The 20,696-nt window shown below is 44.5% G+C and overlaps 74 non-coding genes across 74 annotated transcripts; all 74 read right to left on the reverse strand.

The window, feature by feature from the left end:
• Positions 1-70: 70 nt before the first annotated feature.
• On the reverse strand, positions 71-153 carry trnal-caa (transfer RNA leucine (anticodon CAA)). The gene has a single exon. It is a non-coding gene; the product is annotated as a tRNA-Leu (tRNA).
• An 81-nt stretch (positions 154-234) lies between these two features.
• On the reverse strand, positions 235-317 carry trnal-uaa (transfer RNA leucine (anticodon UAA)). The gene has a single exon. It is a non-coding gene; the product is annotated as a tRNA-Leu (tRNA).
• An 80-nt stretch (positions 318-397) lies between these two features.
• Positions 398-480, reverse strand: trnal-caa (transfer RNA leucine (anticodon CAA)). The gene has a single exon. It is a non-coding gene; the product is annotated as a tRNA-Leu (tRNA).
• Positions 481-594: 114 nt separating this feature from the next.
• Positions 595-677, reverse strand: trnal-caa (transfer RNA leucine (anticodon CAA)). Its single transcript has one exon. It is a non-coding gene; the product is annotated as a tRNA-Leu (tRNA).
• An 81-nt stretch (positions 678-758) lies between these two features.
• On the reverse strand, positions 759-841 carry trnal-uaa (transfer RNA leucine (anticodon UAA)). The gene has a single exon. It is a non-coding gene; the product is annotated as a tRNA-Leu (tRNA).
• Positions 842-921: 80 nt separating this feature from the next.
• On the reverse strand, positions 922-1,004 carry trnal-caa (transfer RNA leucine (anticodon CAA)). Its single transcript has one exon. It is a non-coding gene; the product is annotated as a tRNA-Leu (tRNA).
• A 115-nt stretch (positions 1,005-1,119) lies between these two features.
• On the reverse strand, positions 1,120-1,202 carry trnal-uaa (transfer RNA leucine (anticodon UAA)). The gene has a single exon. It is a non-coding gene; the product is annotated as a tRNA-Leu (tRNA).
• A 116-nt stretch (positions 1,203-1,318) lies between these two features.
• trnal-caa (transfer RNA leucine (anticodon CAA)) lies at positions 1,319-1,401 on the reverse strand. The gene has a single exon. It is a non-coding gene; the product is annotated as a tRNA-Leu (tRNA).
• Positions 1,402-1,481: 80 nt separating this feature from the next.
• On the reverse strand, positions 1,482-1,564 carry trnal-caa (transfer RNA leucine (anticodon CAA)). Its single transcript has one exon. It is a non-coding gene; the product is annotated as a tRNA-Leu (tRNA).
• A 114-nt stretch (positions 1,565-1,678) lies between these two features.
• trnal-caa (transfer RNA leucine (anticodon CAA)) lies at positions 1,679-1,761 on the reverse strand. The gene has a single exon. It is a non-coding gene; the product is annotated as a tRNA-Leu (tRNA).
• Positions 1,762-1,842: 81 nt separating this feature from the next.
• On the reverse strand, positions 1,843-1,925 carry trnal-uaa (transfer RNA leucine (anticodon UAA)). Its single transcript has one exon. It is a non-coding gene; the product is annotated as a tRNA-Leu (tRNA).
• Positions 1,926-2,005: 80 nt separating this feature from the next.
• Positions 2,006-2,088, reverse strand: trnal-caa (transfer RNA leucine (anticodon CAA)). The gene has a single exon. It is a non-coding gene; the product is annotated as a tRNA-Leu (tRNA).
• A 115-nt stretch (positions 2,089-2,203) lies between these two features.
• On the reverse strand, positions 2,204-2,286 carry trnal-uaa (transfer RNA leucine (anticodon UAA)). The gene has a single exon. It is a non-coding gene; the product is annotated as a tRNA-Leu (tRNA).
• A 116-nt stretch (positions 2,287-2,402) lies between these two features.
• Positions 2,403-2,485, reverse strand: trnal-caa (transfer RNA leucine (anticodon CAA)). The gene has a single exon. It is a non-coding gene; the product is annotated as a tRNA-Leu (tRNA).
• An 81-nt stretch (positions 2,486-2,566) lies between these two features.
• Positions 2,567-2,649, reverse strand: trnal-caa (transfer RNA leucine (anticodon CAA)). Its single transcript has one exon. It is a non-coding gene; the product is annotated as a tRNA-Leu (tRNA).
• Positions 2,650-2,722: 73 nt separating this feature from the next.
• On the reverse strand, positions 2,723-2,813 carry trnal-caa (transfer RNA leucine (anticodon CAA)). Its single transcript has one exon. It is a non-coding gene; the product is annotated as a tRNA-Leu (tRNA).
• A 114-nt stretch (positions 2,814-2,927) lies between these two features.
• Positions 2,928-3,010, reverse strand: trnal-caa (transfer RNA leucine (anticodon CAA)). The gene has a single exon. It is a non-coding gene; the product is annotated as a tRNA-Leu (tRNA).
• An 81-nt stretch (positions 3,011-3,091) lies between these two features.
• Positions 3,092-3,174, reverse strand: trnal-uaa (transfer RNA leucine (anticodon UAA)). Its single transcript has one exon. It is a non-coding gene; the product is annotated as a tRNA-Leu (tRNA).
• Positions 3,175-3,254: 80 nt separating this feature from the next.
• trnal-caa (transfer RNA leucine (anticodon CAA)) lies at positions 3,255-3,337 on the reverse strand. Its single transcript has one exon. It is a non-coding gene; the product is annotated as a tRNA-Leu (tRNA).
• A 115-nt stretch (positions 3,338-3,452) lies between these two features.
• On the reverse strand, positions 3,453-3,535 carry trnal-uaa (transfer RNA leucine (anticodon UAA)). The gene has a single exon. It is a non-coding gene; the product is annotated as a tRNA-Leu (tRNA).
• Positions 3,536-3,651: 116 nt separating this feature from the next.
• Positions 3,652-3,734, reverse strand: trnal-caa (transfer RNA leucine (anticodon CAA)). The gene has a single exon. It is a non-coding gene; the product is annotated as a tRNA-Leu (tRNA).
• Positions 3,735-3,815: 81 nt separating this feature from the next.
• trnal-caa (transfer RNA leucine (anticodon CAA)) lies at positions 3,816-3,898 on the reverse strand. Its single transcript has one exon. It is a non-coding gene; the product is annotated as a tRNA-Leu (tRNA).
• Positions 3,899-4,014: 116 nt separating this feature from the next.
• trnal-caa (transfer RNA leucine (anticodon CAA)) lies at positions 4,015-4,097 on the reverse strand. The gene has a single exon. It is a non-coding gene; the product is annotated as a tRNA-Leu (tRNA).
• Positions 4,098-4,178: 81 nt separating this feature from the next.
• trnal-caa (transfer RNA leucine (anticodon CAA)) lies at positions 4,179-4,261 on the reverse strand. The gene has a single exon. It is a non-coding gene; the product is annotated as a tRNA-Leu (tRNA).
• An 81-nt stretch (positions 4,262-4,342) lies between these two features.
• trnal-uaa (transfer RNA leucine (anticodon UAA)) lies at positions 4,343-4,425 on the reverse strand. Its single transcript has one exon. It is a non-coding gene; the product is annotated as a tRNA-Leu (tRNA).
• A 72-nt stretch (positions 4,426-4,497) lies between these two features.
• trnal-caa (transfer RNA leucine (anticodon CAA)) lies at positions 4,498-4,580 on the reverse strand. Its single transcript has one exon. It is a non-coding gene; the product is annotated as a tRNA-Leu (tRNA).
• Positions 4,581-4,661: 81 nt separating this feature from the next.
• trnal-uaa (transfer RNA leucine (anticodon UAA)) lies at positions 4,662-4,744 on the reverse strand. The gene has a single exon. It is a non-coding gene; the product is annotated as a tRNA-Leu (tRNA).
• Positions 4,745-4,860: 116 nt separating this feature from the next.
• Positions 4,861-4,943, reverse strand: trnal-caa (transfer RNA leucine (anticodon CAA)). The gene has a single exon. It is a non-coding gene; the product is annotated as a tRNA-Leu (tRNA).
• Positions 4,944-5,024: 81 nt separating this feature from the next.
• On the reverse strand, positions 5,025-5,107 carry trnal-caa (transfer RNA leucine (anticodon CAA)). Its single transcript has one exon. It is a non-coding gene; the product is annotated as a tRNA-Leu (tRNA).
• Positions 5,108-5,188: 81 nt separating this feature from the next.
• trnal-uaa (transfer RNA leucine (anticodon UAA)) lies at positions 5,189-5,271 on the reverse strand. Its single transcript has one exon. It is a non-coding gene; the product is annotated as a tRNA-Leu (tRNA).
• Positions 5,272-5,343: 72 nt separating this feature from the next.
• Positions 5,344-5,426, reverse strand: trnal-caa (transfer RNA leucine (anticodon CAA)). Its single transcript has one exon. It is a non-coding gene; the product is annotated as a tRNA-Leu (tRNA).
• An 82-nt stretch (positions 5,427-5,508) lies between these two features.
• Positions 5,509-5,591, reverse strand: trnal-caa (transfer RNA leucine (anticodon CAA)). Its single transcript has one exon. It is a non-coding gene; the product is annotated as a tRNA-Leu (tRNA).
• Positions 5,592-5,672: 81 nt separating this feature from the next.
• trnal-caa (transfer RNA leucine (anticodon CAA)) lies at positions 5,673-5,755 on the reverse strand. The gene has a single exon. It is a non-coding gene; the product is annotated as a tRNA-Leu (tRNA).
• A 116-nt stretch (positions 5,756-5,871) lies between these two features.
• trnal-caa (transfer RNA leucine (anticodon CAA)) lies at positions 5,872-5,954 on the reverse strand. Its single transcript has one exon. It is a non-coding gene; the product is annotated as a tRNA-Leu (tRNA).
• Positions 5,955-6,035: 81 nt separating this feature from the next.
• trnal-caa (transfer RNA leucine (anticodon CAA)) lies at positions 6,036-6,118 on the reverse strand. The gene has a single exon. It is a non-coding gene; the product is annotated as a tRNA-Leu (tRNA).
• An 81-nt stretch (positions 6,119-6,199) lies between these two features.
• trnal-uaa (transfer RNA leucine (anticodon UAA)) lies at positions 6,200-6,282 on the reverse strand. The gene has a single exon. It is a non-coding gene; the product is annotated as a tRNA-Leu (tRNA).
• A 72-nt stretch (positions 6,283-6,354) lies between these two features.
• Positions 6,355-6,437, reverse strand: trnal-caa (transfer RNA leucine (anticodon CAA)). Its single transcript has one exon. It is a non-coding gene; the product is annotated as a tRNA-Leu (tRNA).
• Positions 6,438-6,518: 81 nt separating this feature from the next.
• Positions 6,519-6,601, reverse strand: trnal-uaa (transfer RNA leucine (anticodon UAA)). Its single transcript has one exon. It is a non-coding gene; the product is annotated as a tRNA-Leu (tRNA).
• A 115-nt stretch (positions 6,602-6,716) lies between these two features.
• On the reverse strand, positions 6,717-6,799 carry trnal-caa (transfer RNA leucine (anticodon CAA)). The gene has a single exon. It is a non-coding gene; the product is annotated as a tRNA-Leu (tRNA).
• An 81-nt stretch (positions 6,800-6,880) lies between these two features.
• On the reverse strand, positions 6,881-6,963 carry trnal-caa (transfer RNA leucine (anticodon CAA)). Its single transcript has one exon. It is a non-coding gene; the product is annotated as a tRNA-Leu (tRNA).
• A 114-nt stretch (positions 6,964-7,077) lies between these two features.
• Positions 7,078-7,160, reverse strand: trnal-caa (transfer RNA leucine (anticodon CAA)). Its single transcript has one exon. It is a non-coding gene; the product is annotated as a tRNA-Leu (tRNA).
• An 80-nt stretch (positions 7,161-7,240) lies between these two features.
• On the reverse strand, positions 7,241-7,323 carry trnal-uaa (transfer RNA leucine (anticodon UAA)). Its single transcript has one exon. It is a non-coding gene; the product is annotated as a tRNA-Leu (tRNA).
• A 72-nt stretch (positions 7,324-7,395) lies between these two features.
• Positions 7,396-7,478, reverse strand: trnal-caa (transfer RNA leucine (anticodon CAA)). Its single transcript has one exon. It is a non-coding gene; the product is annotated as a tRNA-Leu (tRNA).
• Positions 7,479-7,560: 82 nt separating this feature from the next.
• Positions 7,561-7,643, reverse strand: trnal-caa (transfer RNA leucine (anticodon CAA)). The gene has a single exon. It is a non-coding gene; the product is annotated as a tRNA-Leu (tRNA).
• Positions 7,644-7,759: 116 nt separating this feature from the next.
• On the reverse strand, positions 7,760-7,842 carry trnal-caa (transfer RNA leucine (anticodon CAA)). The gene has a single exon. It is a non-coding gene; the product is annotated as a tRNA-Leu (tRNA).
• Positions 7,843-7,956: 114 nt separating this feature from the next.
• On the reverse strand, positions 7,957-8,039 carry trnal-caa (transfer RNA leucine (anticodon CAA)). The gene has a single exon. It is a non-coding gene; the product is annotated as a tRNA-Leu (tRNA).
• An 81-nt stretch (positions 8,040-8,120) lies between these two features.
• Positions 8,121-8,203, reverse strand: trnal-uaa (transfer RNA leucine (anticodon UAA)). Its single transcript has one exon. It is a non-coding gene; the product is annotated as a tRNA-Leu (tRNA).
• A 72-nt stretch (positions 8,204-8,275) lies between these two features.
• Positions 8,276-8,358, reverse strand: trnal-caa (transfer RNA leucine (anticodon CAA)). The gene has a single exon. It is a non-coding gene; the product is annotated as a tRNA-Leu (tRNA).
• Positions 8,359-8,473: 115 nt separating this feature from the next.
• On the reverse strand, positions 8,474-8,556 carry trnal-caa (transfer RNA leucine (anticodon CAA)). Its single transcript has one exon. It is a non-coding gene; the product is annotated as a tRNA-Leu (tRNA).
• Positions 8,557-8,670: 114 nt separating this feature from the next.
• On the reverse strand, positions 8,671-8,753 carry trnal-uaa (transfer RNA leucine (anticodon UAA)). Its single transcript has one exon. It is a non-coding gene; the product is annotated as a tRNA-Leu (tRNA).
• Positions 8,754-8,825: 72 nt separating this feature from the next.
• trnal-caa (transfer RNA leucine (anticodon CAA)) lies at positions 8,826-8,908 on the reverse strand. Its single transcript has one exon. It is a non-coding gene; the product is annotated as a tRNA-Leu (tRNA).
• Positions 8,909-8,990: 82 nt separating this feature from the next.
• On the reverse strand, positions 8,991-9,073 carry trnal-caa (transfer RNA leucine (anticodon CAA)). Its single transcript has one exon. It is a non-coding gene; the product is annotated as a tRNA-Leu (tRNA).
• Positions 9,074-9,189: 116 nt separating this feature from the next.
• trnal-caa (transfer RNA leucine (anticodon CAA)) lies at positions 9,190-9,272 on the reverse strand. Its single transcript has one exon. It is a non-coding gene; the product is annotated as a tRNA-Leu (tRNA).
• Positions 9,273-9,386: 114 nt separating this feature from the next.
• trnal-caa (transfer RNA leucine (anticodon CAA)) lies at positions 9,387-9,469 on the reverse strand. The gene has a single exon. It is a non-coding gene; the product is annotated as a tRNA-Leu (tRNA).
• Positions 9,470-9,550: 81 nt separating this feature from the next.
• On the reverse strand, positions 9,551-9,633 carry trnal-uaa (transfer RNA leucine (anticodon UAA)). Its single transcript has one exon. It is a non-coding gene; the product is annotated as a tRNA-Leu (tRNA).
• Positions 9,634-9,705: 72 nt separating this feature from the next.
• On the reverse strand, positions 9,706-9,788 carry trnal-caa (transfer RNA leucine (anticodon CAA)). The gene has a single exon. It is a non-coding gene; the product is annotated as a tRNA-Leu (tRNA).
• A 115-nt stretch (positions 9,789-9,903) lies between these two features.
• Positions 9,904-9,986, reverse strand: trnal-caa (transfer RNA leucine (anticodon CAA)). Its single transcript has one exon. It is a non-coding gene; the product is annotated as a tRNA-Leu (tRNA).
• A 114-nt stretch (positions 9,987-10,100) lies between these two features.
• trnal-uaa (transfer RNA leucine (anticodon UAA)) lies at positions 10,101-10,183 on the reverse strand. The gene has a single exon. It is a non-coding gene; the product is annotated as a tRNA-Leu (tRNA).
• Positions 10,184-10,255: 72 nt separating this feature from the next.
• trnal-caa (transfer RNA leucine (anticodon CAA)) lies at positions 10,256-10,338 on the reverse strand. Its single transcript has one exon. It is a non-coding gene; the product is annotated as a tRNA-Leu (tRNA).
• An 81-nt stretch (positions 10,339-10,419) lies between these two features.
• Positions 10,420-10,502, reverse strand: trnal-uaa (transfer RNA leucine (anticodon UAA)). The gene has a single exon. It is a non-coding gene; the product is annotated as a tRNA-Leu (tRNA).
• Positions 10,503-10,618: 116 nt separating this feature from the next.
• trnal-caa (transfer RNA leucine (anticodon CAA)) lies at positions 10,619-10,701 on the reverse strand. Its single transcript has one exon. It is a non-coding gene; the product is annotated as a tRNA-Leu (tRNA).
• Positions 10,702-10,817: 116 nt separating this feature from the next.
• On the reverse strand, positions 10,818-10,900 carry trnal-caa (transfer RNA leucine (anticodon CAA)). Its single transcript has one exon. It is a non-coding gene; the product is annotated as a tRNA-Leu (tRNA).
• A 114-nt stretch (positions 10,901-11,014) lies between these two features.
• On the reverse strand, positions 11,015-11,097 carry trnal-caa (transfer RNA leucine (anticodon CAA)). Its single transcript has one exon. It is a non-coding gene; the product is annotated as a tRNA-Leu (tRNA).
• A 72-nt stretch (positions 11,098-11,169) lies between these two features.
• On the reverse strand, positions 11,170-11,252 carry trnal-uaa (transfer RNA leucine (anticodon UAA)). Its single transcript has one exon. It is a non-coding gene; the product is annotated as a tRNA-Leu (tRNA).
• Positions 11,253-11,367: 115 nt separating this feature from the next.
• Positions 11,368-11,450, reverse strand: trnal-caa (transfer RNA leucine (anticodon CAA)). The gene has a single exon. It is a non-coding gene; the product is annotated as a tRNA-Leu (tRNA).
• Positions 11,451-11,531: 81 nt separating this feature from the next.
• trnal-caa (transfer RNA leucine (anticodon CAA)) lies at positions 11,532-11,614 on the reverse strand. The gene has a single exon. It is a non-coding gene; the product is annotated as a tRNA-Leu (tRNA).
• A 115-nt stretch (positions 11,615-11,729) lies between these two features.
• Positions 11,730-11,812, reverse strand: trnal-caa (transfer RNA leucine (anticodon CAA)). Its single transcript has one exon. It is a non-coding gene; the product is annotated as a tRNA-Leu (tRNA).
• Positions 11,813-11,928: 116 nt separating this feature from the next.
• On the reverse strand, positions 11,929-12,011 carry trnal-caa (transfer RNA leucine (anticodon CAA)). The gene has a single exon. It is a non-coding gene; the product is annotated as a tRNA-Leu (tRNA).
• An 81-nt stretch (positions 12,012-12,092) lies between these two features.
• Positions 12,093-12,175, reverse strand: trnal-caa (transfer RNA leucine (anticodon CAA)). Its single transcript has one exon. It is a non-coding gene; the product is annotated as a tRNA-Leu (tRNA).
• A 279-nt stretch (positions 12,176-12,454) lies between these two features.
• trnal-uaa (transfer RNA leucine (anticodon UAA)) lies at positions 12,455-12,537 on the reverse strand. Its single transcript has one exon. It is a non-coding gene; the product is annotated as a tRNA-Leu (tRNA).
• Positions 12,538-12,618: 81 nt separating this feature from the next.
• On the reverse strand, positions 12,619-12,701 carry trnal-uaa (transfer RNA leucine (anticodon UAA)). The gene has a single exon. It is a non-coding gene; the product is annotated as a tRNA-Leu (tRNA).
• Positions 12,702-12,773: 72 nt separating this feature from the next.
• On the reverse strand, positions 12,774-12,856 carry trnal-uaa (transfer RNA leucine (anticodon UAA)). Its single transcript has one exon. It is a non-coding gene; the product is annotated as a tRNA-Leu (tRNA).
• An 81-nt stretch (positions 12,857-12,937) lies between these two features.
• trnal-uaa (transfer RNA leucine (anticodon UAA)) lies at positions 12,938-13,020 on the reverse strand. The gene has a single exon. It is a non-coding gene; the product is annotated as a tRNA-Leu (tRNA).
• Positions 13,021-13,567: 547 nt separating this feature from the next.
• On the reverse strand, positions 13,568-13,650 carry trnal-caa (transfer RNA leucine (anticodon CAA)). The gene has a single exon. It is a non-coding gene; the product is annotated as a tRNA-Leu (tRNA).
• Positions 13,651-20,696: the final 7,046 nt, after the last annotated feature.

Consider the following 20,696-nt stretch of genomic DNA (forward strand, 5'->3'; position numbering starts at 1 on the left):
TTCATTCCACCCGAAATGGATGTAAAACCTGTAACCACAGGCCAAATTTTTCATGAACACATCACCAAAATACCAGGAGTGGGGTTCGAACCCACGAGGATTTACATCCATTGGAACTTGAGTCCAACGCCTTAACCGCTCGGCCATCCTGGTGACTGGTTAATTTCATTCGACCCGAAATGGATGTAAAACCCGTAACCACAGGCCAAATTTTTCATTAACACATCACCAAAATACCAGGAGTGGGGTTCGAACCCACGAGGATTTACATCCATTGGATCTTAAGTCCAACGCCTTAACCGCTCGGCCATCCTGGTGACTGGTTGATTTCATTAGACCCGAAACGGATGTAAAACCCATAACCACAGCCAGATTTTTCATTAACACATCACCAAAATACCAGGAGTGGGGTTCGAACCCACGAGGATTTACATCCATTGGAACTTGAGTCCAACGCCTTAACCGCTCGGCCATCCTGGTGAGTGGAATACTTTAACTGCTCGGCCATCCTGGTAACTGGTTGTTTTCATTCGACCCGAAAAGGATGTAAAACCCATAACCACAGCCAGATTTTTCATTAACACATCACCAAAATACCAGGAGTGGGGTTCGAACCCACGAGGATTTACATCCATTTGAACTTGAGTCCAACACCTTAACCGCTCGGCCATCCTGGTATTTGGTTGATTTCATTTGACCCGAAATGGATGTAAAACCCGTAACCACAGGCCAAATTTTTCCTGAACACATCACCAAAATACCAGGAGTGGGGTTCGAACCCACGAGGATTTACATCCATTGGAACTTAAGTCCAACGCCTTAACCGCTCGGCCATCCTGGTGACTGGTTGATTTCATTAGACCCGAAACGGATGTAAAACCCATAACCACAGCCAGATTTTTCATTAACACATCACCAAAATACCAGGAGTGGGGTTCGAACCCACGAGGATTTACATCCATTGGAACTTGAGTCCAACGCCTTAACCGCTCGGCCATCCTGGTGAGTGGAATACTTTAACTGCTCGGCCATCCTGGTAACTGGTTGTTTTCATTCGACCCGAAAAGGATCTAAAACCCATAACCACAGGCCAAATTTTTCATGAATACATCACCAAAATACCAGGAGTGGGGTTCGAACCCACGAGGACTTACATCCATTGGAACTTAAGTCCAACGCCTTAACCACTCGGCCATCCTGGTGAGTGGAATGCTTTAACCGCTCGGCCATCCTGGTGACTGGTTGATTTCATTCGACCCGAAACGGATGGAAAACCCATAACCACAGGCCAATTTTTTAAATTAACACATCACTGAAATACTAGGAGTGGGGTTCGAACCCACGAGGATTTACATCCATTGGAACTTGAGTCCAACGCCTTAACCGCTCTGCCATCCTGGTAACTGGTTGATTTCATTAGACCCGAAACGGATGTAAAACCTATAACCACAGCCAGATTTTTCATTAACACATCACCAAAATACCAGGAGTGGGGTTCGAACCCACGAGGATTTACATCCATTGGAACTTGAGTCCAACGCCTTAACCGCTCGGCCATCCTGGTGAGTGGAATACTTTAACTGCTCGGCCATCCTGGTAACTGGTTGTTTTCATTCGACCCGAAAAGGATGTAAAACCCATAACCACAGCCAGATTTTTCATTAACACATCACCAAAATACCAGGAGTGGGGTTCGAACCCACGAGGATTTACATCCATTTGAACTTGAGTCCAACACCTTAACCGCTCGGCCATCCTGGTATTTGGTTGATTTCATTTGACCCGAAATGGATGTAAAACCCGTAACCACAGGCCAAATTTTTCCTGAACACATCACCAAAATACCAGGAGTGGGGTTCGAACCCACGAGGATTTACATCCATTGGAACTTAAGTCCAACGCCTTAACCGCTCGGCCATCCTGGTGACTGGTTGATTTCATTAGACCCGAAACGGATGTAAAACCCATAACCACAGCCAGATTTTTCATTAACACATCACCAAAATACCAGGAGTGGGGTTCGAACCCACGAGGATTTACATCCATTGGAACTTGAGTCCAACGCCTTAACCGCTCGGCCATCCTGGTGAGTGGAATACTTTAACTGCTCGGCCATCCTGGTAACTGGTTGTTTTCATTCGACCCGAAAAGGATCTAAAACCCATAACCACAGGCCAAATTTTTCATGAATACATCACCAAAATACCAGGAGTGGGGTTCGAACCCACGAGGACTTACATCCATTGGAACTTAAGTCCAACGCCTTAACCACTCGGCCATCCTGGTGAGTTGAATGCTTTAACCACTCGGCCATCCTGGTGACTGGTTGATTTCATTCGACCCGAAACGGATGTAAAACCCATAACCACAGGCCAATTTTTTAAATTAACACATCACTGAAATACCAGGAGTGGGGTTCGAACCCACGAGGATTTACATCCATTGGAACTTGAGTCCAACGCCTTAACCGCTCGGCCATCCTGGTGACTGGTTGATTTCATTTGACCCGAAATGGATGTAAAACCAATAACCACAGGCCAAATTTTTCATGACCACATCACCAAAATACCAGGAGTGGGGTTCGAACCCACGAGGATTTACATCCATTGGAACTTGAGTCCAACGCCTTAACCGCTCGGCCATCCTGGTGACTGGCTGTGTTCGTTCGACCAAAAACGGATGTAAAACCCATAACCACAGGCCGGATTTTTCATGAACACATCACCAAAATAATAGGAGTGGGGTTCGAACCCACGAGGATTTACATCCATTGGAACTTGAGTCCAACGCCTTAACCGCTCGGCCATCCTGGTGAGTGGAATACTTTAACTGCTCGGCCATCCTGGTAACTGGTTGTTTTCATTCGACCCGAAAAGGATGTAAAACCCATAACCACAGCCAGATTTTTCATTAACACATCACCAAAATACCAGGAGTGGGGTTCGAACCCACGAGGATTTTCATCCATTTGAACTTGAGTCCAACACCTTAACCGCTCGGCCATCCTGGTATTTGGTTGATTTCATTTGACCCGAAATGGATGTAAAACCCGTAACCACAGGCCAAATTTTTCCTGAACACATCACCAAAATACCAGGAGTGGGGTTCGAACCCACGAGGATTTACATCCATTGGAACTTAAGTCCAACGCCTTAACCGCTCGGCCATCCTGGTGACTGGTTGATTTCATTAGACCCGAAACGGATGTAAAACCCATAACCACAGCCAGATTTTTCATTAACACATCACCAAAATACCAGGAGTGGGGTTCGAACCCACGAGGATTTACATCCATTGGAACTTGAGTCCAACGCCTTAACCGCTCGGCCATCCTGGTGAGTGGAATACTTTAACTGCTCGGCCATCCTGGTAACTGGTTGTTTTCATTCGACCCGAAAAGGATCTAAAACCCATAACCACAGGCCAAATTTTTCATGAATACATCACCAAAATACCAGGAGTGGGGTTCGAACCCACGAGGACTTACATCCATTGGAACTTAAGTCCAACGCCTTAACCACTCGGCCATCCTGGTGAGTGGAATGCTTTAACCGCTCGGCCATCCTGGTGACTGGTTGATTTCATTCGACCCGAAACGGATGGAAAACCCATAACCACAGGCCAATTTTTTAAATTAACACATCACTGAAATACTAGGAGTGGGGTTCGAACCCACGAGGATTTACATCCATTGGAACTTGAGTCCAACGCCTTAACCGCTCTGCCATCCTGGTAACTGGTTGATTTCATTAGACCCGAAACGGATGTAAAACCTATAAACACAGGCCAAGTTTTTCATTAACACATCACCGAAATACCAGGAGTGGGGTTCGAACCCACGAGGATTTACATCCATTGGAACTTGAGTCCAACGCCTTAACCACTCGGCCATCCTGGTGAGTTGAATACTTTAACTGCTCGGCCATCCTGGTGACTGGTTGATTTCATTCGACCCGAAACGGATGTAAAACCCATAACCACAGGCCAATTTTTTAAATTAACACATCACTGAAATACCAGGAGTGGGGTTCGAACCCACGAGGATTTACATCCATTGGAACTTGAGTCCAACGCCTTAACCGCTCGGCCATCCTGGTGACTGGTTGATTTCATTTGACCCGAAATGGATGTAAAACCAATAACCACAGGCCAAATTTTTCATGACCACATCACCAAAATACCAGGAGTGGGGTTCGAACCCACGAGGATTTACATCCATTGGAACTTGAGTCCAACGCCTTAACCGCTCGGCCATCCTGGTGACTGGCTGTGTTCGTTCGACCAAAAACGGATGTAAAACCCATAACCACAGGCCGGATTTTTCATGAACACATCACCAAAATACTAGGAGTGGGGTTCGAACCCACGAGGATTTACATCCATTGGAACTTAGGTCCAATGCCTTAACCGCTCGGCCATCCTGGTGATCTGCTGTAATAAAGTCAACTTAAATCAGACGTCAAACCATCCACTGAAGGCTAAATCAATCCAAGTAAATACCAGGAGTGGGGTTCGAACCCACGAGGATTTACATCCATTGGAACTTGAGTCCAACTCCTTAACCGCTCGGCCATCCTGGTAACTGGTTGTTTTCATTCGACCCGAAAAGGATCTAAAACCCATAACCACAGGCCAAATTTTTCATGAATACATCACCAAAATACCAGGAGTGGGGTTCGAACCCACGAGGATTTACATCCATTGGAACTTAAGTCCAACGCCTTAACCACTCGGCCATCCTGGTGAGTGGAATGCTTTAACCACTCGGCCATCCTGGTGACTGGTTGATTTCATTCGACCCGAAACGGATGTAAAACCCATAACCACAGGCCAATTTTTTAAATTAACACATCACTGAAATACCAGGAGTGGGGTTCGAACCCACGAGGATTTACATCCATTGGAACTTGAGTCCAACGCCTTAACCGCTCGGCCATCCTGGTGACTGGTTGATTTCATTTGACCCGAAATGGATGTAAAACCAATAACCACAGGCCAAATTTTTCATGACCACATCACCAAAATACCAGGAGTGGGGTTCGAACCCACGAGGATTTACATCCATTGGAACTTGAGTCCAACGCCTTAACCGCTCGGCCATCCTGGTGACTGGCTGTGTTCGTTCGACCAAAAACGGATGTAAAACCCATAACCACAGGCCGGATTTTTCATGAACACATCACCAAAATACTAGGAGTGGGGTTCGAACCCACGAGGATTTACATCCATTGGAACTTAGGTCCAATGCCTTAACCGCTCGGCCATCCTGGTGATCTGCTGTAATAAAGTCAACTTAAATCAGACGTCAAACCATCCACTGAAGGCTAAATCAATCCAAGTAAATACCAGGAGTGGGGTTCGAACCCACGAGGATTTACATCCATTGGAACTTGAGTCCAACTCCTTAACTGCTCGGCCATCCTGGTGACTGGTTGATTTCATTCGACCCGAAACGGATGGAAAACCCATAACCACAGGCCAATTTTTTAAATTAACACATCACTGAAATACCAGGAGTGGGGTTCGAACCCACGAGGATTTACATCCATTGGAACTTGAGTCCAACGCCTTAACCGCTCGGCCATCCTGGTAACTGGTTGATTTCATTAGACCCGAAACGGATGTAAAACCCATAAACACAGGCCAAGTTTTTCATTAACACATCACCGAAATGCCAGGAGTGGGGTTCGAACCCACGAGGATTTACATCCATTGGAACTTGAGTCCAACGCCTTAACCACTCGGCCATCCTGGTGAGTTGAATACTTTAACTGCTCGGCCATCCTGGTGACTGGTTGATTTCATTCGACCCGAAACGGATGTAAAACCCATAACCACAGGCCAATTTTTTAAACTAACACATCACTGAAATACCAGGAGTGGGGTTCGAACCCACGAGGATTTACATCCATTGGAACTTGAGTCCAACGCCTTAACCGCTCGGCCATCCTGGTGACTGGTTGATTTCATTTGACCCGAAATGGATGTAAAACCAATAACCACAGGCCAAATTTTTCATGACCACATCACCGAAATACCAGGAGTGGGGTTCGAACCCACGAGGATTTACATCCATTGGAACTTGAGTCCAACGCCTTAACCGCTCGGCCATCCTGGTGACTGGCTGTGTTCGTTCGACCCGAAACGGATGTAAAACCCATAACCACAGGCCAGATTTTTCATGAACACATCACCAAAATACTAGGAGTGGGGTTCGAACCCACGAGGATTTACATCCATTGGAACTTAGGTCCAATGCCTTAACCGCTCGGCCATCCTGGTGATCTGCTGTAATAAAGTCAACTTAAATCAGACGTCAAACCATCCACTGAAGGCTAAATCAATCCAAGTAAATACCAGGAGTGGGGTTCGAACCCACGAGGATTTACATCCATTGGAACTTGAGTCCAACTCCTTAACCGCTCGGCCATCCTGGTAACTGGTTGTTTTCATTCGACCCGAAAAGGATCTAAAACCCATAACCACAGGCCAAATTTTTCATGAATACATCACCAAAATACAAGGAGTGGGGTTCGAACCCACGAGGATTTACATCCATTGGAACTTAAGTCCAACGCCTTAACCACTCGGCCATCCTGGTGAGTGGAATGCGTTAACCGCTCGGCCATCCTGGTGACTGGTTGATTTCATTTGACCCGAAATGGATGTAAAACCAATAACCACAGGCCAAATTTTTCATTAACTCATCACCAAAATACCAGGAGTGGGGTTCGAACCCACGAGGATTTACATCCATTGGAACTTGAGTCCAACGCCTTAACCGCTCGGCCATCCTGGTGACAGCTTGATTTCATTCGACCCAAAATGGATGTAAAACCAATAACCACAGGCCAAATTTTTCATTAACTCATCACCAAAATACCAGGAGTGGGGTTCGAACCCACGAGGATTTACATCCATTGGAACTTGAATCCAACGCCTTAACCGCTCGGCCATCCTGGTGAGTGGAGTACTTTAACTGCTCGGCCATCCTGGTGACAGGTTGATTTCATTTGACCCGAAATGGACGTGAAACCCATAACCACAGCCAGATTTTTCATTAACACATCACCAAAATACCAGGAGTGGGGTTCGAACCCACGAGGATTTACATCCATTGGAACTTGAGTCCAACGCCTTAACCGCTCGGCCATCCTGGTGACTGGTTGATTTCATTCGACCCGAAACGGACGTGAAACCCATAACCATAGCCAGATTTTTCATTAAGACATCACCAAAATACCAGGAGTAGGGTTCGAACCCACGAGGATTTACATCCATTGGAAATTAGGTCCAATGCCTTAACCGCTCGGCCATCCTGGTGATCTGCTGTAATAAAGTCAACTTAAATCAGACGTCAAACCATCCACTGAAGGCTAAATCAATCTAAGTAAATACCAGGAGTGGGGTTCGAACCCACGAGGATTTACATCCATTGGAACTTGAGTCCAACTCCTTAACCGCTCGGCCATCCTGGTAACTGGTTGTTTTCATTCGACCCGAAAAGGATCTAAAACCCATAACCACAGGCCAATTTTTTAAATTAACACATCACTGAAATACCAGGAGTGGGGTTCGAACCCACGAGGATTTACATCCATTGGAACTTGAGTCCAACGCCTTAACCACTCGGCCATCCTGGTGAGTTGAATACTTTAACTGCTCGGCCATCCTGGTGACTGGTTGATTTCATTCGACCCGAAACAGATGTAAAACCCATAACCACAGGCCAATTTTTAAAATTAACACATCACTGAAATACCAGGAGTGGGGTTCGAACCCACGAGGATTTACATCCATTGGAACTTGAGTCCAATGCCTTAACCGCTCGGCCATCCTGGTGAGTGGAATAATTTAACTGCTCGGCCATCCTGGTAACTGGTTGTTTTCATTCGACCCGAAAAGGATGTAAAACCCATAACCACAGCCAGATTTTTCATGACCACATCACCAAAATACCAGGAGTGGGGTTCGAACCCACGAGGATTTACATCCATTGGAACTTGAGTCCAACGCCTTAACCGCTCGGCCATCCTGGTGACTGGCTGTGTTCGTTCGACCCGAAACGGATGTAAAACCCATAACCACAGGCCAGATTTTTCATGAACACATCACCAAAATACTAGGAGTGGGGTTCGAACCCACGAGGATTTACATCCATTGGAACTTAGATCCAACGCCTTAACCGCTCGGCCATCCTGGTGATCTGCTGTATTAAAGTCAACTTAAATCAGACGTCAAACCATCAACTGAAGGCTAAATCAATCCAAGTAAATACCAGGAGTGGGGTTCGAACCCACGAGGATTTACATCCATTGGAACTTGAGTCCAACTCCTTAACCGCTCGGCCATCCTGGTGAGTGGAATGTGTTAACCGCTCGGCCATCCTGGTGACTGGTTGATTTCATTCGACCCGAAACGGATGTAAAACCCATAAACACAGGCCAAGTTTTTCATTAACACATCACCGAAATACCAGGAGTGGGGTTCGAACCCACGAGGATTTGCATCCATTGGAACTTGAGTCCAACGCCTTAACCGCTCGGCCATCCTGGTGAGTGGAATACTTTACCTGCTCGGCCATCCTGGTGACAGGTTGATTTCATTCAACCCGAAATGGACGTGAAACCCATAACCATAGCCAGATTTTTCATTAAGACATCACCAAAATACCAGGAGTAGGGTTCGAACCCACGAGGATTTACATCCATTGGAACTTAGGTCCAATGCCTTAACCGCTCGGCCATCCTGGTGATCTGCTGTAATAAAGTCAACTTAAATCAGACGTCAAACCATCCACTGACGGCTAAATCAATCTAAGTAAATACCAGGAGTGGGGTTCGAACCCACGAGGATTTACATCCATTGGAACTTGAGTCCAACTCCTTAACCGCTCGGCCATCCTGGTAACTGGTTGTTTTCATTCGACCCGAAAAGGATCTAAAACCCATAACCACAGGCCAATTTTTTAAATTAACACATCACTGAAATACCAGGAGTGGGGTTCGAACCCACGAGGATTTACATCCATTGGAACTTGAGTCCAACGCCTTAACCACTCGGCCATCCTGGTGAGTTGAATACTTTAACTGCTCGGCCATCCTGGTGACTGGTTGATTTCATTCGACCCGAAACAGATGTAAAACCCATAACCACAGGCCAATTTTTTAAATTAACACATCACTGAAATACCAGGAGTGGGGTTCGAACCCACGAGGATTTACATCCATTGGAACTTGAGTCCAACGCCTTAACCGCTCGGCCATCCTGGTGAGTGGAATAATTTAACTGCTCGGCCATCCTGGTAACTGGTTGTTTTCATTCGACCCGAAAAGGATGTAAAACCCATAACCACAGCCAGATTTTTCATGACCACATCACCAAAATACCAGGAGTGGGGTTCGAACCCACGAGGATTTACATCCATTGGAACTTGAGTCCAACGCCTTAACCGCTCTGCCATCCTGGTGACTGGCTGTGTTCGTTCGACCCGAAACGGATGTAAAACCCATAACCACAGGCCAGATTTTTCATGAACACATCACCAAAATACTAGGAGTGGGGTTCGAACCCACGAGGATTTACATCCATTGGAACTTAGATCCAACGCCTTAACCGCTCGGCCATCCTGGTGATCTGCTGTATTAAAGTCAACTTAAATCAGACGTCAAACCATCAACTGAAGGCTAAATCAATCCAAGTAAATACCAGGAGTGGGGTTCGAACCCACGAGGATTTACATCCATTGGAACTTGAGTCCAACTCCTTAACCGCTCGGCCATCCTGGTGAGTGGAATGTGTTAACCGCTCGGCCATCCTGGTGACTGGTTGATTTCATTCGACCCGAAACGGATGTAAAACCCATAAACACAGGCCAAGTTTTTCATTAACACATCACCGAAATACCAGGAGTGGGGTTCGAACCCACGAGGATTTGCATCCATTGGAACTTGAGTCCAACGCCTTAACCGCTCGGCCATCCTGGTGAGTGGAATACTTTACCTGCTCGGCCATCCTGGTGACAGGTTGATTTCATTCAACCCGAAATGGACGTGAAACCCATAACCATAGCCAGATTTTTCATTAAGACATCACCAAAATACCAGGAGTAGGGTTCGAACCCACGAGGATTTACATCCATTGGAACTTAGGTCCAATGCCTTAACCGCTCGGCCATCCTGGTGATCTGCTGTAATAAAGTCAACTTAAATCAGACGTCAAACCATCCACTGACGGCTAAATCAATCTAAGTAAATACCAGGAGTGGGGTTCGAACCCACGAGGATTTACATCCATTGGAACTTGAGTCCAACTCCTTAACCGCTCGGCCATCCTGGTAACTGGTTGTTTTCATTCGACCCGAAAAGGATCTAAAACCCATAACCACAGGCCAAATTTTTCATGAATACATCACCAAAATACCAGGAGTGGGGTTCGAACCCACGAGGATTTACATCCATTGGAACTTAAGTCCAACGCCTTAACCACTCGGCCATCCTGGTGAGTGGAATGCTTTAACCACTCGGCCATCCTGGTGACTGGTTGATTTCATTCGACCCGAAACGGATGGAAAACCCATAACCACAGGCCAATTTTTTAAATTAACACATCACTGAAATACCAGGAGTGGGGTTCGAACCCACGAGGATTTACATCCATTGGAACTTGAGTCCAACGCCTTAACCACTCGGCCATCCTGGTGAGTTGAATACTTTAACTGCTCGGCCATCCTGGTGACTGGTTGATTTCATTCGACCCGAAACAGATGTAAAACCCATAACCACAGGCCAATTTTTAAAATTAACACATCACTGAAATACCAGGAGTGGGGTTCGAACCCACGAGGATTTACATCCATTGGAACTTGAGTCCAACGCCTTAACCGCTCGGCCATCCTGGTGAGTGGAATACTTTAACTGCTCGGCCATCCTGGTAACTGGTTGTTTTCATTCGACCCGAAAAGGATGTAAAACCCATAACCACAGCCAGATTTTTCATGACCACATCACCAAAATACCAGGAGTGGGGTTCGAACCCACGAGGATTTACATCCATTGGAACTTGAGTCCAACGCCTTAACCGCTCGGCCATCCTGGTGACTGGCTGTATTAAAGTCAACTTAAATCAGACGTCAAACCATCAACTGAAGGCTAAATCAATCCAAGTAAATACCAGGAGTGGGGTTCGAACCCACGAGGATTTACATCCATTGGAACTTAAGTCCAACGCCTTAACCACTCGGCCATCCTGGTGAGTGGAATGTGTTAACCGCTCGGCCATCCTGGTGACTGGTTGATTTTATTTGACCCGAAATGGATGTAAAACCAATAACCACAGGCCAAATTTTTCATTAACTCATCACCAAAATACCAGGAGTGGGGTTCGAACCCACGAGGATTTACATCCATTGGAACTTGAGTCCAACGCCTTAACCGCTCGGCCATCCTGGTGACTGGCTGTGTTCATTCGACCCGAAACGGATGTAAAACCCATAACCACAGGCCAAATTTTTCCTGAACACATCACCAAAATACCAGGAGTGGGGTTCGAACCCACGAGGATTTACATCCATTGGAACTTGAGTCCAACGCCTTAACTGCTCGGCCATCCTGGTGAGTGGAATGCTTTAACCGCTCGGCCATCCTGGTGACAGGTTGATTTCATTCGACCCAAAATGGATGTAAAACCAATAACCACAGGCCAAATTTTTCATTAACTCATCACCAAAATACCAGGAGTGGGGTTCGAACCCACAAGGATTTACATCCATTGGAACTTGAGTCCAACGCCTTAACCGCTCGGCCATCCTGGTGAGTTGAATACTTTAACTGCTCGGCCATCCTGGTGACTGGTTGATTTCATTCGACCCGAAACGGATGTAAAACCCATAACCACAGGCCAATTTTTTAAATTAACACATCACTGAAATACCAGGAGTGGGGTTCGAACCCACGAGGATTTACATCCATTGGAAATTGAGTCCAACGCCTTAACCGCTCGGCCATCCTGGTGACTGGTTGATTTCATTCGACCCGAAACGGATGTAAAACCCATAAACACAGGCCAAGTTTTTCATTAACACATCACCGAAATACCAGGAGTGGGGTTCGAACCCACGAGGATTTGCATCCATTGGAACTTGAGTCCAACGCCTTAACCGCTCGGCCATCCTGGTGAGTGGAATACTTTAACTGCTCGGCCATCCTGGTGACAGGTTGATTTCATTCAACCCGAAATGTACGTGAAATCCATAACCATAGCCAGATTTTTCATTAAGACATCACCAAAATACCAGGAGTAGAGTTCGAACCAACGAGGATTTACATCCCATGGAACTTAAGTCCAATGCCTTAACCGCTCGGCCATCCTGGTGATCTGCTGTAATAAAGTCAACTTAAATCAGACGTCAAACCATCCACTGAAGGCTAAATCAATCATTAACACATCACCAAAATACCAGGAGTGGGGTTCGAACCCTCGAGGATTTACATCCATTGGAACTTAAGTCCAACGCCTTGACCGCTCGGCCATCCTGGTGACTGGTTGATTTCATTAGACCCGAAACGGATGTAAAACCCATAACCACAGGCTAATTTTTTCATTAACACATCACTGAAATACCAGGAGTGGGGTTCAAACCCACGAGGATTTACATCCATTGGAACTTAGGTCCAATGCCTTAACCGCTCGGCCATCCTGGTGATCTGCTGTAATAAAGTCAACTTAAATCAGACGTCAAACCATCCACTGAAGGCTAAATCAATCCAAGTAAATACCAGGAGTGGGGTTCGAACCCACGAGGATTTACATCCATTGGAACTTAAGTCCAACGCCTTAACCGCTCGGCCATCCTGGTGACTGGTTGATTTCATTAGACCCGAAACGGATGTAAAACCCATAACCACAGGCTAATTTTTTCATTAACACATCACTGAAATACCAGGAACGGGGTTCAAACCCACGAGGATTTACATCCATTGGAACTTAGGTCCAATGCCTTAACCGCTCGGCCATCCTGGTGATCTGCTGTAATAAAGTCAACTTAAATCAGACGTCAAACCATCCACTGAAGGCTAAATCAATCCAAGTAAATACCAGGAGTGGGGTTCGAACACACGAGGATTTACATCCATTGGAACTTGAGTCCAACGCCTTAACCGCTCTGCCATCCTGATGACAGATTGATTTTGCTTTACCCAAAATGGATGTTATACACATAACCACAGGCCAAACTTTTCATGAAAACATCAACAACATACCAGGAGTGGGGTTCGAACACACCAGGATTTACATCCATTGGAACTTGAGTCCAACACCTTAACTTCTCTGCCATCCTGGTGATCTACTGAAATAAAGTCAACTTAAATCAGACGTCAAACCATCCACTGAAGGCTAAATCAATCAAAGTAAATACCAGGAGTGGGGTTCGAACCCACGAGGATTTACATCCATTGGAACTTGAGTCCAACGCCTTAACCGCTCAGCCTGAACCATCCATTCGTTTGACCCGAAATGGATGTTAAACACATAACCACAGGCCAAATTTTTCATTAACACATCACCGAAATACCAGGAGTGGGGTTCGAACCCACAAGGATTTACATCCATTGGAACTTGAGCCCAACGCCTTAAACGCTCGGCCATCCTGGTGACTGGCTGATTTCATTCGACCCAAAACGGATTTAAAACCAATAACCACAGGCCAAATGTTTCATGAGCACATCAACAACATACCAGGAGTGGGATTCAAACCCATGAGGATTAACATCCATTGGAACTTGAATCCAATGCATTAACCGCTCAGCCAGGCTGGTGATCTTTGGAAACCAAGTCAACCTAATTCAGACATCAAACCATCAACTGAAGGCCAAATCGATCCAAGTAAATACCAGGAGTGGCGTTTGAACTCGATAAGATTGGAACTTGAGTCCAATACCTTTACTGCTCAGCAATCCTGGTGATGGAAAGTGTTTACTTCGATCCGAAATGGATGATAACACAAGAATTTATAAAACAGATGTGTACAATAATGTATTTTCTTCTGCACCACTAGAGGGCAGCAGCTACTGAAAATCATCTCATCTGAATCAGCCAGTTCAATGAAATCCAGTATTGAGTCGAGAGAGTCAGTGGTTCAACAGCTGTAAAAGAGGCATTGTGTGTTTGTTGACCTCTAGGGCACAATGGATTTCTCGCTTCTTATGCTAACTGTCATAGATTTGTCAGGCTGCAGATGTAGAATCAGACTTTTTAACTAAAATGATTCCATGGTAACTGAGGTCCCTGAAAGAGTGTGTCTCTCTCTTACTTCACTGAGACGTTGAGTCTCTCAGATAAGGAATGGTATCCATCATTACATTTTCAGAAACCCATTTAAAAGGTGTGCATTTTCTAAAAAAACAGATGTTGGTTATTGAAAGGACCGACTCAATCAGCACATTCCTGTAGGTGACCAGTTTGTGTTTACGTAACCAATTGTCACCTGTTGCTGACTATTATCTTCAGACACGTGGTTGAATCTCGATACTGTCTAGAAAGTGTGCATTTTTCTTAATATGGTACATGTTCTACATCATACCACACGATCCAATACTTCCTTCAGGAAAAGCCTGAGATCTCGTACATGCTTCCATCATTGATATATTGTTTATTATGAGTTAATTGTGCGGTATAGCTCAGTGGGGGGACTGTGCTGTGTAGGTGAAGAGGTTAGCGGCTTAAAATCCCTGCCTGTAGGTTGCTATGGATATTAGTGTCTGTTAAATTAATTATTGTTGTGCCTGGTTCATGCCCACACCCTCCTGATAAAGGCTGTCTTCCTTTTGCTGGTTCTCCTGTTATCAAGCAGGAAACAGAGATGTTGGAGCAAATCTTCCCTGCTTGGTGCACATCTCAACACATTTCTAAACCAGGCTATGAGGTTAACTGTCACTTGTTGCCTAGATGTATGATTTGACAAGTGTTTCAAATGTATGTCATGTTAATATGTAGTAGATTATGTGTTTTGATCATTTTACATTTGAAAGTTACACATAAAGGTTCCAGTAAGGAGACAGGGTCTTACTTTATGTCTCAACATGCATCCGCCTACTAGTATGAAATTAAAGAGTAGACACAAACTGTTAGTAAAGAGTTAGTTTAGTGTTTGGCTTTCCTAAACACCAGCACAAATGAGGTTAACAGAAAAGGTTCAATTTATAGTTTTCTTCAACAATAACAAAAAAAGATTGTCAGATAGTCATCGTTCCTACTGTCAGGTCTTTATCTGTCTCCTATGTGTTTGTTCAAAGTCCATGAAATGAGAATGATCCCTTTTTTTCATGGATTTGCCTGCCCTCCTGCTGAACTTGTGGATCCTGTTGCTTGGCAAACATCCAGTAACTTTGACATATTTCTCACAGAGACCTATCCCCTGGTTGAATGTCTTGAGTAACAGATGTTAGTTGTCAATACATTTCCTTTTAGACTAGCGCAGTTTATTGTAGATTACAAGGCCACGAGAAAAGCCTTTGGAAAGGATACAGTCCCTGTTTCAGAAATAAGACATTCAAGTTCATTCCACTTACCACACCACTGTATGATTGCCAGCAGAATGGAGACATGCTAGCTCAAGACTATTAGCCCTGACTCTGGCACACTTGACAATATTGCCAACATCCTAATTTAACCTTGTATCTCAAATGGACACATTAACAGTAGGTATAACGCATGATTTTGCGCTTGGCAGGTTAAGAACCTAAGATCCACTGACTACAAGCCAATAAATGTACAGTCCCACCTTCAACAAACCCACCTCCTCAAACAGGATGTGTGGTTGCAGTATACACAGAAGATGTGACTGTGTCAACGAACACACTTCCTTTGTGTCACAGTAGAATGCTCCAATGGAATGCTTTAATGTATCTATTTAGAAGAGTTGGTCCAGTGACGGTCATTCCGGGCAGTTCTAGAACAGCTCCACATTGCCAATTGGCCTATTCTGAAGCATCTGAGTCAAGCCTTAAATATCCTGTGTTTTTTCACAGAAAAGAAGGGAGCCATTGAAACCTTCCACAGAAGGCTGCTTGTGTTTTACTAGTGGCTGAAAAAGGGTTCACATACCTGGGGTTGTTCTCACAAAGCATTCCTTTTTTGGGGGTATGTCAACTAAACCCCTTGGTCCTGCCATGTCTGCACACTGACCCCCACATCCCTCCTCCCCAGCCCCAAAGCATGTTTACAAACACTGCTTGATATGTTATAGCTGTCATAATCTAAAGAAGTGTTGGGACTTCCCTGATAAAAAAAAAAACGTTTAGGCTGTGCTTACCTGTTGCGGTGTTGAAAAGGGGTTGCAGAAAAGTATGTGTAATCATCTACATTAGTTTTGTGGCTGAAGTCATGCTATGACAAGTATGGGGGTATTGTGAACAGGAAAAAGATTATACAAATAAATGACCAGGCTAAAAATGTTGTAGTTTACAGATGAAATACATCCTTCCTCACAGAGGGCTTTAACTGAACTTTACACACGTCACCTGCAGCAGAGTCTGTCGCCAGTACATGATTAAAATGCGAACAGACTCCATTGTCTCCTGCATTGCTGTCCTTGAGTCATTGTCTTGTTTTCATGATCACCATCTTAATGACTGTCATCGTCAGAATGGAACCCTCTACATTGTCTCAGAATCAGCTGCCTCACGCTTCACATTCAACACATCACAACAAAGAACGGGCTGGGAAGAAAAAACGCTTCACTGTTCAGACTAAAGCACACACACATACACACAGAAAAACATACACGTCAATGAACCTCAAGCACTTGGGCACAACAGTGAGGCAAAGGCAACCGATTCACGGTAATCAGACTGAGCCAAACTAAATGTTAATGCGTAAGCCTAAAACAAATATTAAGTTCTGTTGTAACATTTATAGGATGATTTCCCAGCATCAGAATCAGATGATACACAATGGTGTGTGTCATCACTGATTTTATTATTCCACCCATGATATCAGAAGTGACACTGATCTACTTAAATCATAAGATTTTGCTTACATGTTCGTTGAAGATTATCCCTGTAAAAAGCTAGACTGCTTTGTTGCTAAATGGTGTTCAGCAATGTGTTATCAGGCAAAGATGTACGTTTCAATATTTTTGTATGCAACTTTCATATCCATGTACAACAAATGATGGCACTTCAAAACACTTAGACAGAGTTTCCCAAACATGGATAACACCTAAAATAAGAAAAAAAAAATCTGTGAATATCTCCACAGAAGGGTTTTTAGGCTAGGAATAGTCTTAATCCCTCTTTGGGAAACTGGACCTAAGTGTGTATGTGGGTCGTGTGTGTTTGTGTGTCCCACACCAAATGCAATGTGAACACATTTAGAATAATTGAGTCCTACTTATTAACTTCCAAGTCATGGCATCTCAGTTTCTGCACATTCCCTCCTTAAACTCTTATGAACATGCTCAACCTCACCCCGTTTCCTGTCAACCCTGTCTGGTCCATTCTCAACGGACTTTTCCAAATTAAGCCTCACCCACCTCACCATTGAGTCCTTTACGTCACTTGATGCTTGGACACCTCCTTGGTACGTCTGGTTTTCAAACGAACGCTTACGTTTAATAAGGCTATCTGTATGAATGTCTACCTAGCCTAGTTATTGAAATGCAAAGCCACACATTTTTTGCACTTAAATCAGAATGAAAACAGTTGTGTCCCTTCTTACAAGCAATGATTGTACCTCATAACTATTTAGAAGTTCCACACGTTGTGTTCGTAGTTAAAAGCGAACACTATTGTGACTGTGAAACTGTGTCAACCCTGCCCCTCAGGCCCCACAGCTCCCTGTACCCTGCCTTCCTTTGTACACCCATAATTGCCACATAACAGTCTAAAGGGTGTTCTTGCTAAGAGCGACACCTGAGCTGTGAGTCTAGCTTGTGTTTGAACAGACTCTTGAGGAACGGGCTCTGTGAGCTCAGAGACTCCTCCAACAAACACACAGGGCTTACGTAGGAGGGCTCGACAAAAGATCTTTCTTCGTCATTCGCCCGAGAAATTGGGGATGATTTCTCTTTAGAAAGTTCGAAACTTGTCACGAACGTGTGGAACAATTCACAGGGGACTCTTGACTCCAGATGTATAGTCTGCCCTGCCCTGGACTTGCCCTGGCCTGTTTCTTCAGTGTGATAATGGTTGAGTGTATATTGAGCATTGCATCAGGCAACCGCTCTTCGCACACTTACTGTATTTGCCTGCTACAGTCCTCTTGTCAAGACTTGCCTTCTAGTTCCCACACGCCAAGCAAACAGGTGATTTCACCCCCAAATCTTTAGCTTGGAACTTCAGCAAGTACCCAGACATGGAACACACATTGGTTCCATTTGGATAGTCCTATGAATTGTCTCTGTTTGTGTGTGTACAATAAAAATGCCCTCCTCCATTGGATAATAGGATGTGTGTGTTAAAGAAAATGTGTATGTATTCTATTCTGTTTATAATTATGTTATTTATCTTATTCTATTTTCATTTGTAGCTTATTAAATCGTTTATATTTTCATTATCAGGCAGGTCAGTCAGGAACAAATTTATGTTCAAGATACATCAGGGGTGTCTGTCTCTACAATGATAATTTCATGCCTTTCGAACTTTGTATAGCATTTCAGAATAGCGTGTTACTGAACTGTTTTGACGTCTGAAACCTATTACCATACATCAGAGCAGATGTTTCTCAGAGAGTTGAGGTCAGAGAGCCACATGAATGACCAAATGGTGCGTTTTTTTTGTCCGTCTACAGATGGTTTTAGGGGACAGACTCGCAGGAGTAGCTCTTCACAGGCAAGAGAGCAGAGCTACGACCCACGACCTTCACCACGACTCAGCGACACATGCCCTTCAATCCTTTTGTCATGCGTTTGTTCCCCCTTTCTCATGCTAAAGACCAACCCCTGTTTGCTGATGGGGTTGGGTGTCAAGGGCCGACGGTCCAGAGTAGTCCGTAGAGCAAACAGTCACAAAAAGCCCTGTACTGAGACTGTTGGTGACTTCCTCGTGTCCAGTTAGGGCCTTGAAGGGAGATGTTTGTGAGGGAGAGAAGCACCCTCTTGAAAGACGGGATTGTGTTTTAGGACAGAGAGGGCTATTGCTCTTCAAGGAAATGTTTTGACACTTTGAACAGTCATCGTCAGAGTGAGTTGCTAAGCATAAAAAAGTAACTTTTTTTTGTTTGAAATGCAACTGACTTCCAAAAGATTTTGTATAGACAAAGTAGTTATTCGTGTCCTGTCTAGCTCTACCACAAAACCTATTTTGTACTGCTCCCTGCCCCACAAAGACAGTAACATTGACCCCTCCTGCACCAGATGGTAACCATCAACATTTCCACACAGGCACGGTCAGTCACACTGTCATTTTCTTAGGCATTTCAGCAGACAGAGTTGCGTTTGTGCCAGAGTTTCTTGCTGCTGCTGCGACAAACAGCGATGCTAAAACACACGCCATGCGCCGTGTGCCTGATTATGATACCAAATGATAAAAATGCAGCTTAAACTGACGTTTCATCATTTTGGGACGACAGAGTTTAAAAACAAAAAATACTTTTGATAAGATGCAAGCAAGTGGCTTATTGCTTAATCACAGTAACCCCTGAAAGTGGAACTCTGGGCTTGTGTTGCCAGACATTTCTACCCCTGTGTAACCTGAAGTGTAACTCCAGTCACTTCTCATGGTTGGAGTCTTATGACACCCTTCCCTAGGCATGGGAGTGCGTGCAGACTGTGGACAAGCTGTCAGATGAAAACCATGTCCTCCTGCACCACCAAATAGACACGTGCAAGCATACGTACCCTTTACCCCACTGTTTTGTTACTTGAGATGTATTCCCCCGATAACTCTGGCTTGTGTGAATAGCTAGGGTGAAGACTGATTGCAGCACTCTCACAACCTCTTTGTTGAGTTAGAGAGACAGCAGTGAGTAGTTGGAATGGAGATCAGCTGAGGCCTATTCAAGGTACACTGAGAGATGTTCCTCCTCGGGGACACAGACCAAACTACGCTGATTTCCTGATGGCCAAAAATAAATAATGAAGTAAATAATGAAATATGTAAATAATGAAGCAGACGGGTCAGAATGTGTCCTAATGATTTTTGTACAAGAAATATACATGTGTATATTTTGCTATACACACATTCCCCAATCCTGCTCAATTTCCCTTGATTGATGACATAAATCATATTCTTGTGATTCTGTGGGTTGAAACTCTAGAATGTGTGCAGTGATTTAGCATTTACTCAGCACAGTTTTCCCTCTATCACCCTAAACTAAAATTTTGCTGCCAAGTCTCCAAAACATTTATGGCTAGCAGTCAGGTAAAGTCATGCTGACTTAATCAGAATTCAACATTGATTTCCTGAATAGAAGGTATTCTTTCACACTATTAAATTAAACGTATGACTTTATGGGAACAATGACAGTTTTGAATTGCGCAACCTTGGCTGCAGATGCAGCCAGCTGCTGTGTGCAGTCACGTGCCAGTGGAAATATGCTGGTTTGAGCTGAGGGGCTCCAATGTTTAGTCTCCTTGACCTCGTTGTGCAGTAACAATCATACACTCAAGTCAAAACACCAAATGTGCCCATTTTCTGACTGTGTACATATTACCTCAAATGATTACTGAAAAATGAAAACCTTTTCTTGGTTTCCCTGTA

This window comes from Hypomesus nipponensis, chromosome 23 (assembly GCF_054491055.1).
Source record: "Hypomesus nipponensis isolate SF chromosome 23, ASM5449105v1, whole genome shotgun sequence".
NCBI classification, from domain to species: Eukaryota; Metazoa; Chordata; class Actinopteri; order Osmeriformes; family Osmeridae; genus Hypomesus; species Hypomesus nipponensis.